Source organism: Rattus rattus, chromosome 10, assembly GCF_011064425.1.
Source record: "Rattus rattus isolate New Zealand chromosome 10, Rrattus_CSIRO_v1, whole genome shotgun sequence".
NCBI lineage: Eukaryota > Metazoa > Chordata > Mammalia > Rodentia > Muridae > Rattus > Rattus rattus.
This window is the reverse complement of record NC_046163.1, coordinates 26993163-27014562: the sequence shown is the minus strand read 5'-3', so window position 1 is coordinate 27014562 and position 21400 is coordinate 26993163. Positions and strand designations below refer to the sequence as shown.

The 21400-nt window shown below is 36.8% G+C and overlaps 1 pseudogene; it reads left to right on the top strand.

Moving 5' to 3' along the window:
* The first annotated feature begins 19928 nt into the window (after positions 1 to 19928).
* LOC116911213 lies at positions 19929 to 20930 on the top strand (annotated as a pseudogene).
* Positions 20931 to 21400: the final 470 nt, after the last annotated feature.

The following is a 21400-nucleotide window of genomic DNA, read 5'->3' as shown; positions in this document are numbered from 1 at the left end:
CTGAGGTTTTGGGCTAATACCCACTTATGAGTGAGTGCAAACCATGTGGGTTTTTCTGTGATTAGGTTGCTTCACTCAGGATGATATTTTCTAGTTCCATCTATTTATCTGTGAATTTAAAGAAGTCATTGTGCTGAGTAGTACTCCGTTGTGTAGATGTACCACATTTTTCCATATCCATTCCTCTATTGAAGGACATCTAAGTTCTTTCCAGCTTCTGGTTATTATAATTAAGCCTGCTATGAACATAGTGGAGCACCTGTCTTTGTTGTATGTTGGAGCATCTTTTGGGTATATGCCCAAGAGAGGTATAGCTGGGTCCTCAGGAGTGCAATGTCCAATTTTCTAAGGACCCTCCAGACTGATTTCCAGAGTAGTTGTACTAGTTTGCAATCCCACCAAAAATGGAGAAGTGTTCCTCTTTCTCCATATCCTTGCAAGCGTCTGCTGTCACCTGAGTTTTTGATCTTAGCCATTCTGACTGGTGTGAGATAGAATCTCAACATTGATTTGATTTGCATTTCCCTGATGACTAAGGATGTTGAGCATTTCTTTAGGTACTTCTCAGCCATTAGATATTCCTCAGCTAAGAAATCTTTGTTTAGCTCTGTACCCCATGTTTTAATAGGGATATTTGGCTCTCTGGAGTCTAACTTTTTGAATTCCTTGTTTAGTCCCTGATTTTAATGGGATTGCTTCAAGTTTCTCTCCATTTAGTTTAATGTTAGCAACTGGTTTGCTATATATGGCTTTTACTATGTTTAGTTATGGGCCGTGAATTCCTATTCTTTCCAGGACTTTTATCATGAAGGGGTGTTGAATTTTGTCAAATGCTTTCTCAGCATCTAATGAAATGATCATGTGGTATTGTTCTTTCAGTTCGTTTATATAATGGATTACATTGATGATTTTCCGTATATTAAACCATCTCTGCATGCCTGGGATGAAGCCCTCCATGGTGGATGATTGTTTTGTGCTCTTGGATTCGGTTTGCCCAAGAATTTTATTGAGTATTTTTGCATCGACATTCATAAGGGAAATTGGTCTGAAGTTCTCTTTCTTTGTTGGGTCTTTGTGTGGTTTAGGTATAAGAGTAATTGTGGCTTCATAGAAGGAATTCGGTAGTGCTCCATCTGTTTCCATTTTGTGGAATAGTTTGGATAGTATTGGTATGAGGTCTTCTATGAAGGTCTGATAGAATTCTGCACTAAACCCTTCTGGACATGGGCTCTTTTTGGTTGGGAGACCTTTAATGACTACGTCTGTTTCCTTAGGAGTTATGGGGTTGTTCAATTGGTTTATCTGTTCCTGATTTAACTGGATCTGTCTAGGAAGTTGTCCATTTCCTGCATATTTTCAAGTTTTGTTGAATATAGGCTTTTATAGTAAGATCTGATGATTTTTTGAATTTCCTCTGAATCTGTAGTTATGTCTCCCTTTTCATTTCTGATTTTGTTAATTTGGACACACTCTCTGTGTCCTCTCGTTAGTCTGGCTAGGGGTTTATCTATCTTGTTGATTTTCTCAAAGAACCAACTTTTGGTTCTGTTGATTCTTTCTATGGTCCTTTTTGTTTCTACTTGGTTGATTTCAGCTCTGAGTTTGATTATTTCCTGTCTTCTACTCCTCCTGGGTGTATTTGCTTCCTTTTGTTCTAGAGCTTTTAGGTGTGCTGTCAAGCTGCTGACATATGCTCTTTCCTGTTTCTTTCTGCAGGCACTCAGAGCTATGTGTTTTCCTCTTAGCACAGCTTTCATTGTGTCCCATAAGTTTGGGTATGTTGTACCTTCATTTTCGTTAAATTCTAAGAAGTCTTTAATTTCTTTCTTTATTTCTTCCTTGACCAGGTTATCATTGAGTAGAGAATTATTCAACTTCCATGTATATGTGGGCGTTCTACCCTTATTGTTATTGAAGACCAGCTTTAGTCCGTGGTGGTCCGATAGCACGCATGGGATTATTTCTATCTTTCTGTACCTGTTGAGGCCTGTTTTTTGACCAATTATATGGTCAATTTTGGAGAAAGTACCATGAGGAGCTGAGAAGAAGGTATATCCTTTTGCTTTAGGGTAGAACGTTCTATAAATATCCGTTAAGTCCATTTGGCTCATGACTTCTCTTAGTCTGTCTACGTCTCTGTTTAATTTCTGTTTCTATGATCTGTCCATTGGTGAGAGTGGGATGTTGAAAGCCAGAAGATCCTGGACCGATGTCATACAGACCCTAAGAGAACACAAATGCCAGCCCAGGTTACTGTATCCTGCAAAACTCTCAATTAACATAGATGGAGAAACCAAGATATTCCATGACAAACCAAATTTGCACAATATCTTTCTACAAATCCAGCACTACAAAGGATAATAAAATGGTAAAGCCCAATATAAGGAGGCAAGCTACACCCTAGAAAAAGCAAGAAACAAAACAAAGAGAAGAAAAGCATACAAACATAACCTCACATCCAAATATGAATATAACAGGAAGCAATAATCACTATTCTTTAATATCTCTCAACATCAATGGTATCAAGTCCCCAATAAAAAGACATAGATTAAGAAACTGGATACATTGGGGTTGGGGATTTGGCTCAGTGGTAGAGCGCTTACCTAGGAAGGGCAAGGTCCTGGGTTCGGTCCCCAGCCCCGGAAAAAAAAAAAAAAAAAAAAGAAACTGGATACACAACGAGGACCCTGCATTCTGCTGCCTACAGGAAACACACCTCAGAGACAAAGACAGACACTACCTCAGAGTGAAAGGCTGGAAAACAACTTTCCAAGCACATGGTCAGAAGAAGCAAGCTGGAGTAGCCATTCTAATATCAAATAAAATCAATTTTCAACTAAAAGTCATCAAAAAGATAAGGAAGAACACTTCATATTCATCAACGGAAAAATCCACCAAGATGAACTCTCAATCCTAAATATCTATGCCCCAAATACAAGGGCACCTACATACATAAAAGAAACCTTACTAAAGCTCAAAGCACACATTGCACCTCACACAATAATAGTAGGAGATTTCAATACCCCACTTTTTCTTCTATTAGTTTGAGTGTATCTGGTTTGATGTGGTTTGAACCACTTGAATAAGAATGGGATGATTTGTATTCTTCTATATTCTGTCTTCCAGTTGAATCAGCATCATTTGTTGATAATGCTATTTTTTTTCCATTGGATGGTTTTAGCGCCTTTGTCAAAGATCAAGTGACCATAGGTGTATGGGTTCATTTCTGGGTCTTTAATTCTATTCCACTGATCTACCTGCCTGTCTCTGTACCAGTACCATTCAGTTTTTTTCTCTATTGCTTTGCAATACTGCTTGTATGAACACTTGTGTCCTTGCATTTGTAGCATAACTATTTAGAATTGAGAGTTCATCCTGGTGTATTTTTTTCCTTTAATGAATATGAAGTGTCCTTCCTTAACTTTTTGATAACCTTTGGTTGAAAGTTGATTTCATTTGATTTTAGAATGGCTACTCCAGCTTGTTTCTTTAGATCATTTGCTTGCAAAATTGTTTTCCAGCCTTTTAGTATGAGGTAGTGTCTGTCATTGTTTTTGAGGTGTGTTTCCTGTATGCAGCAAAACGCTGTGTCTTCTTTATATGTCCAGTCTGTTGGTCTATATCTTTTTATTCGGGAGTTGAGTCCATTGATGGTAAGAGCTATTAAAGAATAGTATTCTCATTTTCATTGTTAGAAATGGTTTTATGGGATTGGGGATTTAGCTCATTTTCATTGTTAGAAATGGTTTTATGTTTGTGTCTCTCTTCTGGTTTCGTTGCAAGGATATTACTTTCTTGTGTTTCTATGGGGTAGTTTCCCTCATTTTGTTGGAGTTTTCCATCCATTATCCTTTGTAGGGATGAATTCGTAGAAAGATATTATGTAAATTTGGTTTTGTCATGAAATATCTTGGTTTCTCCATCTATGTTAATTGAGAGTTTTGCTGGATATAGTAGCTTAGGCTGGGAATTGTGTTCTCTTAGGGTTTGTATGAAGTCTGTCTAGAATCTTCAGGATTTCATAGTCTTTGGTGAGAAGTCTGGTGTAATTCTTATAGGTCTGCCTTTATATGTCACTTGACCTTTTCCCCTTACTGCTTTTAATATTATTTCTTTGTTTTGTGCATTTGGTGTTGGGGTATTATGTGACAGGATGAGTTTCTCTTCTGGTCCCATCTATTTGGAATTCTGTAGGCTTCTTACATGTTTATGGGCTGTCTTTCTTTAGGTTAGGGAAGTTTTCTTCTATAATTTCGTTTAGGATATTTACTGACCCTTTAATTGGGGAATCTTCTCTCTTTTCTATAACTATTATCCTTAGGTTTGATCTTCTCATTATGTCCTGAAATTCCTGGATGTTTTGGACTAGGAACTTTTTGTGTTTCACATTATCTTTGATGATTGTGTCAATGTTTTCTACGGTATCATCTGTCCTTGAGATTCTCTCTTTTTTCTCTTCTAATTTGTTGGTGATGCTTGCATGTTTATTGTTTCCATTTCCATATTTAAATCCTGGATAGTTTTGTTCAATTCCTTCACCTGTTATTTGTGTTGTTCTGTAATTCTTCAAGGTATTTTTGTGTTTCCTCTTTAAGGGTCACTTGGACCAGAAAAGGTAGCGATTGGCTTTCAGCTGTTGGTGAGACAGAAACCTGTAGAGTCTTGCCCCTGACTGCTCCTAGATGGCATTAAGCGATTTCCTCTTGGGTCAGGACTGTGGGCACAAAATAGTTGTCTTCTCTAATTTCTCAGGATTGTCTGCTCTTCTGAGGGTCCAGCTCTCTCCCCCAAGGGATTTGGGTTCAGGGATCTGTATGTCAGTACTTCCTAATTGGCACTCTGACATAAATCCTAGGAGATCTAGTCTTTTTGTTTTTTGTTTGTTTGTTTGTAGTTTAAGTGTAAACTGTTAGTTTTTCTCTCAACCTTGAACTGTTATCCACTGTTTTACAGATAAGTCTAGAACCACAACATAATGTCACTTGAAAAAATAATGTATACACTCCCACTACTGAACACATTTATATAATATTTACACAATTACACCAAATTCTCTGAATTAGCTGCTGTCTAATTTACAATTGCAGAATTCTATCAGACCTTCAAAGAATACCTGATACCAATATTCCTCAAACTATTCCACAAAATAGAAACAGAAGGAACATGACCTAATTCATTCTGTGAAGCCACAATTGCTCTGATACCTAAACCACACAAGGACCCTACCAGAGAGAGAGAGAGAGAGAGAGAGAGAGAGAGAGAGAGAGAGAGAGAGAGAGAGAGAAACTTCAGACCAAACTTGCTTATGAATATTCATGCCAAATACTCAATAAAATTCTTGCAAATCGAATTCAGGAAACACATCAAAAAAATTATTCACCACAATCAAATAGGTTTCATCTCAGGGATGCAAGTTTGGTTCAATATACACAAATCCTTTCGTGTTATCCAGCATATTAAAAAACAAACAACCCCCCCAAAACAAAACAAAACAAAACAAAAAAAACCTCAAAGAAACAAATCACATGATCATCTCCTTAGATTTAGAAAAAGCAATTGACAAAATACAACACCACTTCATGTTAAATGTATTGGAGAGATAAGAAATTCAAGGCCCATACGTGAACATAATAAAAGCAATATATTGCAAACCAACAGCCAATATCCAATTAAATGGAGAGATACTTCCAGCAATCCCACTAAAATTGGGGACAAGAGAAAAATGCCTATGCTCCTCCTATCTATTCAATATAGCACTTGAAGTGCTAACTATAACAATAAGACAACAAAATTGGTCAAGTTGATACAAATTGGCAAAGAAGAATCAAAAGTATCACTATTTGCCCATGATATGATAGTATACATAAGTGACCCCTAAAATTATACAAGAACTTCTCCAGCTGATAAATAACTTGAGCAAAGTGGCCAGATATAAAATTAACTAAAAAAATAAGAACCTTCACTTATACAAATAAAAAACAGGCCGAGAAAGAAATTAGGGAAGCAACACCCTTCACAATAGCCACCCATAATATAAACATTTAACCACACAAGTGAAAGATCTTTATGATAAGGACTTCAATTCTCTCAAAAAAGAAATTAAAGGAAATCTTAGAAAATGGAGAGATCTCCCATGCTTATGGACTGGCAGAATTAACATAGAAAAAATGGCCATCCTACCAAAGGCAATCTACAGATTCAAAATCCCAACAGAATTCTTCAAAGTCATCTAAATGTCAATTCTCAAATCTATCTGGAAAGGCAAAAGACCCAGAATAGCAAAAACAATTCTTTTTTTTTTCTTTTTTTTTTTTTTTTTTTTTTTTGGAGCTGGGGACCAAACCCAGGGCCTTGGGCTTCTAAAGCGCCCCTACCACTGAGCTAAATCCCCAACCCCAGCAAACAATTCTTAAAAGAATGGCTGGGATAATCACCATCTCTGACCTCAAGCTCTACTACAGAGTTACAGTGTTAAAAATTTCATGGTATTTGTACAGAGACAGACCAGTTGATCAATGGAATAGAATTGAAGACCCAGAAATATAACCATGCACTTAGGCACCTTTTTTCTTTGACAAAGAAGCCAAAGATATACAATGGAAAGAAAGAAACATCTTCAATAAATGGTGTTGGTCTAACTTGCTGTCTTTATGTAGAAACATGAAAATAGACCCATATTTTTCACCATAGACAAAGCGCAAGACTGAGTGGATCAAGGACCTCAACATAAAAGCAGAAAACACTGAATCTAATAGAAGAGGAAGTGGGAAAGGGCTTTGAACTCATTGCCACAGGAACAAATTTCCTAAACAGAACTCCAATGGCTCACATTTTAAGATCAAGAATTGATAAATGAGACTTCACGAAACTGGACAGCTTCTGTAAGGTAAAGGACATAGTCAATAAAACAAATCAGCAACATGTAGATTGGGAAAAAAATTCACTAACCCCCACATCCAATATAGAGTTACCAAAAAGTGATGCTCAATATGTTCTCACTAATATGTGTATATTACCCCCCCAAGAAAAAATGACAGAATATTAAAGATAAAGTCCATAGGATTTAAAAAGTTCAACAAGATGAAGGGCCCAAGTAAGAACACCTCAGTCCCACTTGGCAGAAAGAAGAAAGCAACCACAGCGGGGGAGGCAGGGAGTGACAGCAGAAGGAAAGGGGATGGGATCGGGTGAGAGATGAAGAAGATCTGGTATTTCATGGGGAAAAACAGTGGAGCCCTGAGGGCCAGCAGAAAGACTAGAAACAGGCAGCCTCAGGAGGTAAGAGGTTGGGAGGACTGTGTAGAATTCACCAGAGACCTGGGAGATGTGAGGCCCTCAGGACTCAAGGTGGCGGGTGTGTGTAGATGAAATGTGCTACAGTGAGGAGAGGGAACTTGTTGAGCCCACCTCCGGCAGAAAGACAGGGCATCAAGTAAGGGATGGGATTGGTTTTCCACAGTCAAAACTCTGACCCATAATTCTTCCTGTCTGAAAGAAATGCAGGGATGGAAATGGAGATGAGCTTGAGAAAAAGAAGTTCCAATGACAGGCCCAAAGTGGGATCCGTCTTAAGGGGAGGCCACAAGACCTGACACCATTACTAAGGCTATGGATCATGCAGAAAAATGGACCTATAATGACTGATCTCCAAAAGACCCAACAAGCAGCTTAGAGTCAGATGCAGATATGTGCACCCAACCAATGAAGAGAAGCTGCTGACCCCTCTGTATACTTTAACATCCTTGGATGCTTTCACTCAACACTGTATTTGGCTTTGTCATGTTTTTATAGTTTAACATTTTTAAGACTGAAATGCCATTTACAAGGATGTAGATATGTAAAAGTTATTAAAATTTTTGAAAAGACAGAAAAGTACGAATATTTTTAATTTTGAAAATTTGCACTTAAGCATATGCATTTAAAGGAAAGAATTATCTCAAAACAGATTATGTTCATCTGAATTCCAAGGAAAAATGTATTCTAAACTGGGAAGTCTATTTACATTTTAGAATACTCTAAAGCAATTGAAATGATGCTAAATTACTTAAATAATAACATTTAAACCTTTCCATGCTGTCATTTCTGTACTTGATATAACAGGAAGAATGTGTAATTTTGAATGCTTCTCATAGCTCTCTCCTTAGCCTCATGCAGAAACATGAAGGAACAATCCTGGTTTTGGCCCTGGCTTTTCTAAGCCATTGAAAGGCACAATGAATTCTTTCCTCTGTTTGTTCTGAGCTGATAACAATATGGATTTTAAGTTTTCATTTTTTGCCAAGGGTATCATTACCTATAGGTAATTAATTCTTACTTTAATTTTTAAAAATATTTATATATAATCTACATAAAACATATTTATTCCCATCCGTATACTAAATATACCAAATTTGCTAAGAGGCACACTTTCCATTGAGTACCAATGATGAGTCTGTGTTGACTCTTCTGTATAACAATTATTTCTTTACATATTTGTATTTAAACTACATCTTCATGGTGCCTTATAAGGATATCACTGCTGTCTCCTGCCATGAACTGTAGTGAACTGTACAGACTAATATCTTGATTTCTTTCATTAAAAATTGAGTTAAGTGACCTAAAATTCATTTTCTTATTCTATATCCAAGAAATTATATATAAATAAATACTTGTGATCTGATTTTTGTAATATTTTTATTAATAACAACCATCATTTTGGGAAAATTTTCTATAAAGTTGCTATAAATTCTTCAATATTTATCTTGAAAATGTCCATGAATAACAATAAGGAAAGCAATTTTCTTTCCAGATTATATATCTCCAAGTTGAATTTTTCAGTCAGAAAAATTATATAATGCTGTGAACTCTAAACAAAGGCCTGTCCTTGTTATCACCATTGACTGTGCCGTCTTGTACTTGTCATTGCTTAACACGAACACTCGAATGTCTCAACTATTTTGATAATGTTTCAAATTTTAACTTCATGGTAAGTAATAAATTTATATTGGCAAGCTAAGAGTAATTCTCTTTTTCACAAAGCTAAGGTATAAAGGAAAATACAGCACATACTAATACAAGGGGTTTTGTGTGCCTCCTGACATTTTGTGTGTGAATTGAATTAACAAAATTAACCTTTATTTTGTGGTCTAAGTGCTAAGAATTGGAATTATTAGTTTGCATGATGAAGTCTTTCTCTCAGAATAATCATTTCTGAAAACTCAGATAGGTGATTGAATTTACTTTCATTTCTGAGGCCTCACTTGGTTCACATCTTAAATATTTTTCCTAAGATGGGATTTAAGCTTTATAGGGGTATAAACATTAGATACATTAACCTTGGAAACATTGTTAAGTGTGTAATATGTAGAATAAATGCATGAAATAAATAAGCCAGTATCATTTTGAAATTTTGAGTTAGAAATTCTTCAAGTGTTGGAGGTAGATGGCTTAGGATTAATGGTTAAAAGCACATACTTCCCTTAAAGGGGGCCCAGGTTTGATTCTCAACAGCCATGTTGTGTGGCTAACATGCATATAATCACAGCTGCAGGAACATGATGTCTCTGATGTATACGGCAATGCAGTAAGAGTACACATCCAAAGACTCATCCACCTGCAGGTAATTAAAATTGAAAGGTAACCATCCTAAAAGTTAAAGACCCATTAACTTTAAACAGAGGAGCTCTCAACTTTTTATTAAAGCTTTATACTGTTTTATTTAAAATGTAATACATTCAGCAAATATATGTAAAAGGATTGTGTAAAAATAGTATGTGGAAATACATTCAAAGTACAAAATATATAGTATCTAACATCTTTAATATATAAATGACACATCATTTATGACAGATGATTAATTGAGTTATGCAATTTTATCCTGATCATTATAGTTTTCCTTTAGGACAAGTTTCATAAAAATAATATGGTTTAATCCATAATGATATCTGGAGATAAGAACATAAGACATATGAACACATGAAGGATGCATAGGGACAAATATATCTTCTAAAGTCATCCAAATTCATCTGTTTATTAAAGAACTGAGAACTGAAAATCTTACTTTACTTAATTTCTCTTGTCTTTCATCTGGGTGTGGATCTCACATTGTTTTCTGGCTTTCAATTCACTTTCAAATTTTACGTAATATCCATAATCAGATTGGTCATAATGTATAATAAACAATCTAATTCTATAATGTAGTTTACCTTTGTGTGGCATCAAAATCATTGCTAGCTAATTCAGATCCTATAACAGGAGGGAAGGAGGAGTGTGATAGAGCTGTGACTGTTATTTAGTAATAAAGTTTGGCTGTTTTCTAACCCTCTTAAATTTTGGCTTCTAGTTTTCTGTAAGACACAAGGTAACTTTATTAATTACTCCTAGTGTTCTACAGTAAAGTTAACTTAATATATTCATTATACTATTTACATGATTTAAATCCTATTTTGTTTTGATTTTTGTGATTTGTTGTCTTTTGTAGATGGAATTTAGGAATTTTAAATGCATATGAAAATATATATTTTGTTAATTATCCCTGGCTTTCTAAATTGTATCTTTCAAGTCACACCACTGAAAATGTTAAGATAAATATAATTGAGTATAGAAGATACTGCTTCTAGTTTGGGTCACTTCAGAGTGTTTGAGTCAAACCATAAAAAAGAAGTCAGGGGAACTGGAGCTCTGAAGTACTAGGAAGGTAATAATGAAATTAGCCAGACGTGGGAAGACAACCCTCACTGTAAAACACAAAGTAACTTTGTTAAATAAGACAGGGCTTCTAGACAGCCACTGTGCCAACCAGAGACATGAACAGAATGAAGCATCATTGTGGATGATAAAAAATTGTTGATAAAATTAATTGTAAGTATAAGGCTTTGTCTGGCATATGAATTCAAGATAAATTTTTATTTTGAACTTTTTATGTCTTGTTGAATCAAATTGGTAAGAATCTGGCAAAGAACTGAATTTTCTTCCATGCTGATTCTCACTAATGCAATTTACTTCATAGGTTTTAGTAAGAAACTAAGGACCTGGTCTGACAGTAACTAAAGTCAGCATGACATATGTGGTTAGCCATGTGTGGAAGCTTCCTGTCACTGGATACAGTATGCAAATGTGTCATGGATTGAGCTAACACAATTTCCAAGTCTAATCCATGTCACTAACCTCAAAGCACATTTACAAGTTTAACAGAGGTATTGCAAGATTGAAGAAAATCTTATTTGAAACAAAATTCTATGGGAAATGAACAAGGAGCAGAAATCTGAAAACAAAAGTGATGAACAGGAAGGATTTTAAATTTCTTCTGTCTGGGCTTTTGGAAAATTGATTTTGTTCTTAATTATGGGTTACCAAATACTAACTAAATAAACTGCACTGCTAAAGATTGATGGGTGGTCTCAGTATGTGACAACATTCACTAAACTCATAAAGATTTGCCGATTGCAAATTGCATTCACCTAGACAGTCTTGGGGTCTTTGGTGAGTTTCTCTCTCACCAAGGATGGCTTTAGGAAAATTAATTATCCTTGTTATCTTATGTCACTCAGTGATTAGGCAAATATTTGCTGTAGCTTATTATACATGAAATACTACAGATGCCTAGACGTGGTGCGTGCATAAGGAAGAAAGAACATCATAGATCTTCAGGAGCTCATTTTGTATTGAAGGAGGCAAAAATGCAAATGACAGTTTCAATATACTTTTCTAAGTATAATTATGAATGTAGGGGTTAGAAGAAAGAACTGGTAAATGGTGAGAGCTAAAAACCTCCATTGTCCAAATGCATTCAGTTGCTTACCTTAGGAGATTTCTGAATATATAACCAACAAGATATATAGGATATTTTCCTTAGAAACTGTTATTAATCCATTCTTTTGTAGTGTGTGACATATTTTCTGCTTTTCCATTGCTTATTTTTGGGAATGTCAGACATGTATACAATAAAATACAATTTTCCAATCCCTGTTCTTCCAGTTCCTGCTGGCTTCTTGCCTCACAGCATGTAAACACCCTCACACCACATAAGGAGTTGTACGTAATCTTAGATAATGAAGATGTGTAAATAAGCCCAATGCATTTGTTTAGAAACAATAGTAAGAGAGCAAACTAAGTTGAAATGGCATTTCAGGTAATAAAATAATGGAAATTTACTAGCATATGAGGGCCAGTCCTTGCAGGGACTCTTGGCTTTTTTTTTTTTTTTTTTTTTTTTTTTTTGTTTTTTTTTTTTTTTTTTGTTTGTTTTCTAACACAATGGAACTGTAGCTCTGATAATTACTGCTAAGAATCTATTTGTATGTTGAATTGAAGTCATCAACTATTTGGCAAAAATGCAACCATTTTACTACTTTTCAGTTAACATTCAGACCCTTCATCATTTTGTAACTGTTTTTGGTAACATTTGCAATAAATGTTTTTTAAATAATAAAGTATTACTTGTGTGTCTGTATGTGCATGTACATGGGTGTGTATGTGTGTCTGTGTATGGTAGTTTGGAATGTGAATGCCATGAGATTTATTTTCACAAAACATTATAAATGAATCCTCTTGTAACTTTTGACTCCACTAATTTTGTTTTGTATCAATTCATTACATTTGTCTTAGAATTTTATTTATCTTAAAGACATGGTTTATTTTACAAAGATTATTAACTTTTGTTTATATTGCTTTTAGAGCAGACTTGTTAATGGGAAATGATGAAATAAATGTTTAAAAACCACTTGAAATGGATTTTCACTTGTTTGTTCTGTATTTCTGCTTGCCCAATTCATAGTTGATTGAATAGTATTCAAGATGGTGAGATATGAAATGATCAGAAGCAAAATATAATCATGAAGAAAGACATATTGAAGAAAGAAGCTGGATGGAAACACCACTGACATGTTTTTACATAAGAATTTTTATCAACATTTGTAAGAAAACAGATGTTGAAAATGATAAGGATATATATTTAAATAACAAAATAAGAATGAAATGGGTATGATATTTTACTTCATAATATCGAATATTAAAAAACAAAATAAAATATAGGCATTCTTTTTCTTTTATTCCTGCTAAGCTAATGTATCTTATATATAATATGGAACACACACACACACACACACACACACACACACACACACACACACACATATATATATAGTCACAAATAAAATTATGCATTCTAGTTCTTCTTGGTGTCTACTCTAATATATATGCATATATTCATATATACATATATAGAAATTTCACCACTGCTAAAGAACTTAAATATTTTCCACTAGTTGTCAATTATCTATAAGGACATCTAGGTTTTTTTGTTGCCATTTTGCATTTTGTGAATCAAATGGCTTATCATAATTCTTATTTCAAATTTTTAAAGTGATTTTTTTTAATAATAAGACATGAACACTGTGTTGTGTGCTCAATTTCAATGATGTATGGACTTGTGTATATGTGTGAGTTTGTGTGTATATGTGTGTGTGTGTGTGCGTGTGTACGTGAGAGAGTATATACATGTCGTGAAAGAGAACTCACCAGTTGGATAAATATCCTTCTTCATAATGCAATATCTTGCAGATACTAGATTTTTGAATCTATAACCAGCAATCAATATGGGATATATCCTTAAAACTTATTAATGTATTAAAAGGTATTAATTCACATGCATCACGCTGACTCCATGACAGACTGCAAACTAGCAGTTCGGGAGACCAGGCTTGAGTTTCTACTTCCCAAAACTGGATGAAACAACTGCAGGCTTAGCAAAGGGCACCCCTTCCCAGCTTGTGAAAGGACAGTTAGCTAAGCTTGCAGACAAGAGATCAAGAACTACATCTCCTAGGCATGAATCAAAAAGAGTTAGTCTGAATCATAGCATCAATCATACTTCCATATGTAGAAACTACCAATGAAGATATAGACCACCTACCCCTTCCTAATGTTCCTCTTTTTGCTTTAAAACAGAATCTGTGAATGCAGTCAGGACCCTTCCATGGCAAAGGAATTGGGCCTCTAGAGGCAGTAATAAACACTCTTTGCTTTTGCATACTATTTGAGACTATGGTATCATTCTTTGGCGACTGATGAACAATATCCTTTTGTATTTTGTAAAATACTTCATACACTCTTATTTATAATTTATTATTTCACTTTATATTATATAAATATAATCCCTGTCTACCCCTTCCCTTCTTCTTCTTGCATCCCTCAACATGCCAACTTTAATATATATATATATATGTGTGTGTGTGTGTGTGTGTGTGTGTGTGTGTGTGTGTGTGTGTTCATATAGTGGAGCCTGGGCAACCTATCAAGGATCACATTTTTCAAAATAATGATTCTCCTTTCCCTAACCAACTAACCACAGTAAAATGCTACTCAGTCATGTTTGAAGATTGGAAACTATCACATCCATGCTACAATTTTAAATAGATTGAATTTTGCAACTCTTCTGCAGATAACCCTATATTGTAAGTTCATTACTGTGTTACAACCATAAGCCAGCACATCAGTCCTCTACTTTTCTACTTCTTTTTGATTTCTTTTATGATAGGTTTCTTGAGCTTGGAAGTAGGTCTAGCATAGATATCCTATTTAGACTCCTATTGTCAGAACTTTGACCAATTAGGCATCTCTCTATTAACTACTGCCCACTGTAAAAAAAAAGATTCTCTGACAAATACTAAAAGTTACTCAGGTTTATAGGCATAAAGATGTATATATGGCCAGGAAGAACATATGGTGTTTTTCTTTCTGGGTTTAGGTTCCTTTACTAAAGTGATCGAGGCTAGAAACCTGGCTCACTCCTTAATTCCAGCAGTTAGGAAATTGAAGCAAGGGGGATGTTTTCAATTCCAAGTCTGCCTGTGTTCTATAGTACAAATTGTGCCAGTCTTGCCTACTGCCTGAATTACTTTTCTATTGATTATTCAGACACCATGATCAAAACAATTTATAGAGGGTAGATTTTGTTGGGACTTGCTGTTTAAGAGGGTTAGTTAGATACACACCCATTATGGTGGGAAGCATAGCAAGTCAGGCAGAGAAGGGGACTAGAGCTAACTGACCAAGTCTTTAAGTACAACGCAGAGAGAGCCAGCTGAGAAAGGCTTGTGATTTTGAAACCTTAAGGTCCACTTCTTAAGAAACACATTCTCCAAAAAAGATTACAATCCTAATCCTTCCAAAATAGTTTCATCAATTGGTTAACTAACAGTCAAAGGCATGAGACTATGGTGACATTCTCATTGAAATCACCATAATTACAGAATGAGAATTTCTCTTTCTGAAACATGAATAAAAATCAATTATGGATTTCATTTATTTGTGACTACTTTTGGCCACGACATGGATATGAAATTCTGGCTCTAGCTTTAATTCATAAACAAAAAGCTATTGCTTTGTTAGTTAAAAAATAATAATAATAAATTAAAACAGTCTTCTTTGCATTAAGAAATCTTTTATAACCTAAAATTGCTTAAAAGTATATTTCTGTGTATTCTACAGGTAATGCTGGTTTAGGATAGAGTATATTTTTAAAACGATGCCATTGTTATGGATCTGGGGTAGTTCAGAGATTAACCAGTCTGATCATTAATGAATTTTAAAAATGAAGTGGTTCTGTTCAGATATTGGCTCCAGGTCTACATCTGTAACTAATGATGCCCAAATGCAATTCCCAATCATATTAGTCAGGATGTTTTAAAAGCAAAGAACACAAAGTTAATTCTATTCTTTGGCAAGCTGAAGGGCTTCTCATGAAAAAAAATCTTGTATACAGCATCAGAAACACAAGTTAAAAAAATAACACTTAACAGCCCTTTACATTTGGAGATCACATTTTGCCTTATAGTTCTCTTAAGCACAATGATTTTTAGCATTTAAAGATAAAGTTAGCCATCAACATAATGTTATCAATGACGCTTCTCCATTGAGCTAAACCCAAGTGACATCCTTGTGGGAGGAACCTGTTTATAATGAAACTTAATTATCATTAGTTTATTAGCTCCTAAGCAAGGATTATATATCTTGTTAAGGCATTAGTAGTTAATGCCAGCTGCAGTCAGCAGGAGTAAGAGCACTATGGTCCCTGTGATGGCTGACAGAAAAATTATTAGCAAGGAAGAATCCAAGAAAGAAAATGGGAGTTACCACTTATTTCATTCTCATAGGGCCTTTTCCTTATTAATATTCTGAATTTCAGACAAATTATTCTTTATTATTCCTGAGTTGGTTGAATATGAGTACAGGTTTCTCCATGGCCATAGATTAACCCCATTATTCTCCATAAAGCAGATCAATTTCCCCACCATGTTGTAAGACTTCCTCATCTAAATGAGTTAACCTGTTCTGCTAATTTTGAAATACATTTTCCTAATACACATAAGTCTTCAGTTATTTGACATACCAAGATTTCATACTTGACACCAGCCATTGTTGTCCAGTGGTTTCCAATCCTAATATTACTTTGAGGGATATAAAGAGAACTAACATTTCTCTTTGCCCCAGAGGATTAGAAAACTTTGCTACTCCAAGTGCTCTCTCCTTGCTGCACACTCATATACAAATATTCAGGGTGATAGGAATGCTAAAATACAATATTTGGGGGCTTGATGTATATGCCAGGAGCTGGGAGACATTCATGCACAGTGTAAATTTGCTCTTAAAGTGGGATCTAAACTCATGAAAGAGCAGGAAGAAACATAGTTTAACATAAAACACCATTAGTTTACAATATCACCTTAAACAAGCAGTTTTTAGTGACGCTTCCTAGACCTTGGTGGCAGTCCATATTTCTGCAGCTGGGTTATCATCCCTTGTGATTTGCCTGACACGGGAACGCTATATCCAGGCAAGCATGTGGTCTGTATTGACAGCAGTCAGAGTATTATGAATAACTAGGTTTGTTCCTTTCTAAAAAGGTCAAATTTTTATTTAGACCTAACACTCCAACCTTTTCTTGAGGATAAGGGATGGTATACTGTACTGAAATTAGGATGTTGTCGTCAGGATCTATTAAAGCTGAATGCTAGTCAAAGTCCAAGGGTTGTCGATTCAGGCAAGAGTGGGTATTCATTAGAAACATTTGGTGTACAGCAATGCCAACCAAACAGAGCTTCCAGGGACTAAGCCACTACCCAAAGACTATACATGGACTGACCCTGGACTCTGACCTCATAGGTAGCAATGAATATCCTAGTAAGAGCACCAGTGGAAGGGGAAGCCCTGGGTCCTGCTAAGACTGAACCCCCAGTGAACTAGACTGTTGGGGAGAGGGAAGCAAGGGAGGGAGGGTTGGGAGGGGAACACCCATAAGGAAGGGGAGGGGGGAGGGGGATGTTTGCCGGGAAACCGGGAAGGGGAATAACACTCGAAATGTATATAAGAAATACTCAAGTTAATAATAATAAAAAAACATAAAAAAAAAGAAAAGAAACATTTGGTGTACTGAAGAGAAATAGAGCAATTATATTGACTGGACAGATTTATATCAGATTTCAGAAAGGCTAGGGGTGCCATTTGGAGTAATCTGAAATTTGCAGCTGATTCCTAGAATATGTATGTCTGTCAGCCTAGTGGAAATCTACAAAAAGCAATATAGAACGGGGACAGAAGTTAAAGTTTAGGAACTTAAAGGAAAATCTTGCATTCAGAACACCTTTCCAGAATAAGCAGTAGGTAGGGAATCAGCTTCACAGGAGTCCTTCCCGGCAGTTATTTGAGAGGTGGACCCCAGTTACAGCTTCCTGAAACTTAAATGAATTTGAATTAAAAAGGAGGTAAAAATTTTAGGTATATTAATATTAAGAGTGGGTGGATCCTAGTTGCAGCTCCCTGAAACATAAATGAACTTAAAGGTTAAAAAAAGAGGTAAAAATATTAGGTATATTAACATTAACAATGTTGGATATCTGTGTTTATATAGTAGAAAATGAAGAATATCAAAGCCTTTGAGTCATAGTAAAAGTTTTGGGACCATCAAAAATTATTTTGTGTTAAAAGCATTAACAAATTATGTAATATATATATATATATATATATATATATATATATATATATATATGACAGAAACATTATTAGCATGATGAGAAGCACCTTTCTGTCTATACTTAGAAAATAATCAAAGGGAAAATTTTTAATTTGATCATGTAACTTACATAGTAGTCAATTCTTTCCCTGAGCTAGATTAATCAGAACTCCATTAATGAATATGCTAAAACTGTTACCTTTAGTTCCTAAAATCATTTATTGCTTTTAAGTCTTACTATTATTTTAATTACTTTCTCAAATCTTACAATTTACATAAACCTCAAACATTTCTTGTTTTTACATTCAATCATTTACCATGAGGTACAACTAGTTAAGTACAGAAAGAGTCATTGCAAAATACCTTTCTTTAAATAGAGACCTAAAACTCTTAGAAAATATCAGGACCATCAACATCATCAGAGATCTGAGGATACATATGAACATGTTATATATTCTAAATTGCCTCTTAATCAATAAAATGAGAATTATCATCTCCCTGGGAAATGGATTACCTTATTTTCTTCTTTAGTAATCTCTTTGGAGGCAGAGTGGGTTCTGTCTCCAGCGGTTATACAGGACATATATGTGTATATAATATCTTCATTAGTATATATGCATATCTATATATATATATATGTAATTTCATCCTCCATTCCAGTCCCCCCTCCCAGAGTTCTTCACACCATTCTCCCTCCCCTTTGCCTCTGACAGTTTGCTCCCTGCCCACACATTCCTAGGCATTCCCCTACCCTGTGGCATCAAGTATCTACAGTTTTAGGATATATCATCCAGGGTGAAATAATACAGACCCAAAAGGACCTGCATGGTGTGCACTCACTGATAAGTGAACATTAGCCAAAGGGTGCAGCATACAAATGATACAACACACAGACCATAAGAAGTTTAACAAGAACAAAGTTCAAGTGAGGATTTTTTAATCAGACTTAGAAGAAGGAACAAAATAATCAAGGAAGGCAGAGGGAGCAAGGGACCTGGGTGGCAGAGCAAGGGGGAGAGGGCAGGAGGGCAGAATCAGGTAAAGTAGGAGACAGGAGAGAAGCCCAGGGGCCCAGGAGAATGAATAAAAATATGCAGCTTCTGGGAGTACTGGTAGGGGAAACCTCTAGAAAGTCTCAGAGACCTGGGATATAAGAGACTTCCAGGACTCAATGGGGGTGAACTTAGACTAATTACCCAACAGTGGAGAGATAGAACCTGAAGAGACCACTTCAAGCTGGTAGACTGTGCCACCAGTGCATGGAATCACCAACCCACCTTCAAAAATATTGACCCAGAATCGTTCCTATCTAATAGAAATGCAGGTTCAAAATTGGAGTGGAGACTGAAGGAAAGGTCATCCAATGCCTGGCCCAACTTCGGGTGCATCCCATGGGTGGCATAAAACCTTAACATTATTGCTGATGCCATGTTGTGCTTGTAGGCAGGAACCTGGCATGCCTGTCCTCTGAGTGGCTCTGCCAGGAGTTGACTGAGACTGATGCACATACAGTCAACCACTGGACTGAGGTCATGGACCCCTATAGAAGAGTTAGAGGAACTATTTAAGGGGCTGAAGAGATAAGAAGACCAACAGGGTCAAGTAAGCTGGACCAGTGGGGGCTCCCAGACACAAAGCCAACATTTAAAGAGCACACAGAGACTGATTCAAGGTCCCTGTAAATATGTAGCAGAGGACTGCCTTGTTTGACCTCAGTGGAAGCCTAATCCTATAGTGATTTAATGACTCAGAGCAGGGGTGGGAGCATCATAGATGAAGGGAAGGGGAGATAGGATAAGGAACTATAGGAGGGGAAGGGGGACCGCATTTGGAATATAAATAAATAAAATAATAAATACTTCATGTGGCTCTCTGCTCCTCCCTGTTCCAGAGACAGCCGCATCTTCTTGTGCAATGCCAGCCTCATCTCATCGACAAGATGGTGAAGGTCGGTGTGAACGGACTTGGCCGTATTGGGCGCCTGATTACCAGGGCTGCCTTCTCTTCTGACAATGTGCAGATTGTTGCCATCATCGACCCCTTCATTGACCTCAACTACATTGTCTACATGTTCCAGTATGACTCTACCCATGGCAAGCTCAACGGCACAGTCAAGGCTGAGAATGGGAAGCTTGTCATCAACGGGAAGCCCATCACCATCTTCCAGGAGCGAGATCCCGCTAACATCAAATGGGGTGACGCTGATGCTGAGTATGTCGTGGAGTCTACTGGCGTCTTCACCATCATGGAGAAGGCTGGGGCTCACCTGAAGGGTGGGCCAAAAGGGTCATCACCTCTGCCCCTTTCGCTGATGCCCCCATGTTTGTGATGGGTGTGAACCACAAGAAATATGACAACTCCCTCAAAATTGTCAGCAATGTGTCCTGCACCACCAACTGCTTAGCCCCCCTTGCCAAGGTCATCCATGACAACTTTGGCATCATGGAAGGGCTCATGACCACAGTCCATGCCATCACTGCCACTCAGAAGACTGTGGATGGCCCCTCTGGAAAGCTGTTTGCGTGATGGCCGTGGGGCAGCCCAGAACATCATCTCTACATCCACTGGTGCTGCCAAGGCTGTGGGCAAGGTCATCCCAGAGCTGAACGGGAAGCTCACTGGCATGGTCTTCCGTGTTCCTATCCCCAATGTATCCGTTGTGGATCTGACATGCCGCCTGGAGAAACCTGCCAAGTCTGATGACATCAAGAAGGTGGTGAAGCAGGCATCCGAGGGCCCACTAAAGGGCATCCTGGGCTACACTGAGGACCAGGTTGTTTCCTGTGACTTCAACAGCAACTCCCACTCTTCCACCTTTGATGCTGGGGATGGCATTGCTCTCAATGACAAATTTGAAAAGCTCATTTCCTGGTATGACAATGAATACGGCTACAGCAACAGAGTGGTGGACCTCATGACCTACATGGCCTCCAAGGAGTAATGAGTAAGAAACCCTGGACCACCCAGCCCAGCAAGGATACTGAGAGCAAGAGAGAGGCCCTCAGTTGCTGAGGAGTCCCCATCACAACTCAGCTCCCAACACTGAGCATCTCCCTCACAATTGCATCCCAGACCCCATAATAACAGGAGGGGCCTAGGGAGCCCTCCCTTCTCTCTTGAATACCATCAATCAAGTTCCGCTGCACCCTCAAAAAAAAATACTTCATGTTTGAGGTTAGGGTTTGAAAAATATTATTAATTTCTTCTCTACTATAATAGAGCCTGTTCATCTTTTTCATTAAAATAAATTGCTTTTGAGTCCTATCTATAGACAAACAGTACATCAGGAAGGAGCTAAGAAGCCTACCTACCAGCAAGGTGTGTGGGAGTGGTATCTACAGGCTGCAGATAGCCTATATCTTCTTTCCCTTACCTGATCATTCTGTTTCCTACCTCCTACATCTGCAACAA